This window comes from Branchiostoma floridae, chromosome 9, assembly GCF_000003815.2.
Source record: "Branchiostoma floridae strain S238N-H82 chromosome 9, Bfl_VNyyK, whole genome shotgun sequence".
Taxonomy (NCBI): Eukaryota; Metazoa; Chordata; class Leptocardii; order Amphioxiformes; family Branchiostomatidae; genus Branchiostoma; species Branchiostoma floridae.
In genome coordinates, this window is record NC_049987.1 from 23,734,301 (window position 1) to 23,736,628 (window position 2,328).

The 2,328-nt window shown below is 39.6% G+C and overlaps 1 protein-coding gene across 1 annotated transcript in view; it reads right to left on the reverse strand.

The window, feature by feature from the left end:
* Window positions 1-2,328, reverse strand: part of LOC118422362 (hemicentin-1-like) — a 46,606-nt gene that overhangs the window by 17,040 nt on the left and 27,238 nt on the right. The window lies entirely within an intron of this gene.

The following is a 2,328-nucleotide window of genomic DNA, read 5'->3' on the forward strand; positions in this document are numbered from 1 at the left end:
TAAACACTTCGTTTGTGAGTGGTTACACTATGTATTTTAACTTTGACCACCTTGAATACAATATACATCCTAACCCTAACCCAAGCAATTAGAGTTAGGGATTAAAGACTCATATCTCCACAACAAAGCATGCAATTTCAAAACGGATTTCAGATTACAAGTACCCACAAAAAGACCTTTCTAATAATACCAATTTCGACCGCCTTGAATACAATGTATACCCTAACCCTAGCCCTTACCGTAACCCTAGCCATAACCCTAACCCTAGCAATTAGGGTTAGGGGAGCAAGGGGATTAAACACTCATATCTCCGCAACAGAGAACGCAATTTCAAAACAGATTTCAAGTACCCACCAAAAGACCTTTCTAATCATACCAAGTTTGACCGCCTTGAATACAATGTATACCCTAACCCTAGCCCTAACTCTGACCCTAGCCCTAACCCTAACCCTAACCCTAGCAATTAAGGTTAGGGGACCAAGGGGATTAAACACTCATATCTCCGCAACAGAGAACGCAATTTCAAAACGAATTTCAGATTACAAGTACCCACCAAAAGACCTTTCTAATCATACCAAGTTTTACCGCCTTGAATACAATGTATACCCTAACCCTAGCCCTTACCATAACCCTAGCCCTAACCCTAACCCTTACCGTAACCCTAACCCTAACGCTAACCCTAGCAATTAGGGTTAGGGATTAAACACTCATATCTCCGCAACAGAGAACGCAATTTCAAAACGGATTTCAGATTACAAGTACCCATCAAAAGACCTTTCTAATCATACCAAGTTTTACCGCCTTGAATACAATGTATACCCTAACCCTAGCCCTTACCGTAACCCTAGCCCTAACCCTAACCCTAGCAATTAGGTTAGGGGAGCAAGGGGATTAAACACTCATATCTCCGCAACAGAGAACGCAATTTCAAAACGGATTTCAGATTACAAGTACCCACCAAAAGACCTTTCTAATCATACCAAGTTTGACCGCCTTGAATACAATGTATACCCTAACCCTTACGTACCCTAGCCATAACCCTAACCCTAGCCCTTACCGTAACCCTAACCCTAACCCTAGCAATTAGGGTTAGGGATTAAACACTCATATCTCCGCAACAGAGAAAGCAGTTTCAAAACGGATTTCAGATTACAAGTACCCACAAAAAGACCTTTCTAATCATACCAATTTCGACCGCCTTGAATATAATGTATACCCTAACCCTAGCCCTAACCCTAACCCTAACCCTTACCCTAACCCTAGCAATTAGGGTTAGGGATTAAACACTCATATCTCCGCAACAGAGAAAGCAATTTCAAAACGGATTTCAGATTACAAGTACCCACCAAAAGACCTTTCTAATCATACCAAGTTTGACCGCCTTGAATACAATGTATACCCTAACCCTAGCCCTTACCGTAACCCTAGCCCTAACTCTGACCCTAGCCCTAACCCTAACCCTAACCCTAGCAATTAGGGTTAGGGATGAAACACTCATATCTATGCAACAGAGAACGCAATTTCAAAACGGATTTCAGATTACAAGTACCCACCAAAAGACCTTTCTAATCATACCAAGTTTGACCGCCTTGAATACACTATAGCCCCAACCTTAGCAATTATGGTTACGGCAAAATGAAGGCGCGCTCCGCCGCAATGTTTCACATGGACATTTCTAGTTCGATTTTAACCTTACATGATGGACGGGTGTTTTCCTTCATAAGACGAAGAAGAAGAAATATTTGTCAGAGAAATTTTCACCACGATAGGCTAATATGGTGATCTATATGCCCCTTTGTAAGTTATGATCTCCCGTCAATCTACTTTAAGATATAAGCAATTGATCTTTCTTCATTTTTGCCCGAACTATACCTGTACAGCACCGTTACGATTCCCTTTATTTTTATCGAGTTTAAGATTCTTCTATTCACCAATAATGATTTGCACAATTAGCAAGCATAGGTATGTTGATATTCCAATTGTGAAATCGCCTTCAGAAAGCGTTTTGATGAATATATTCATAAGCAACAAAAAGAATTATATACATTAGCGATAGTCTATTACTAGCTAGCGACATTTAGCGGTACTGCAGAATGTGCCCAAGCGTGGTGTGTCATCAACGTATTCGGGCGAGTTTTGAAGCCTACTCAATTATGATGATCAACAGTATGAGTAATAATTTCATTAATTTTTTTCAAGTCTTTTCATGTAATTTGAACAACTGAAATGACTTCATTTATTTAAGTCCAGTTATGGAAAACAATAGAATCATTCAATTTCCTGATTGATTATGCAAATCAAGTCCTCATTTGCATAATATGTAAATCA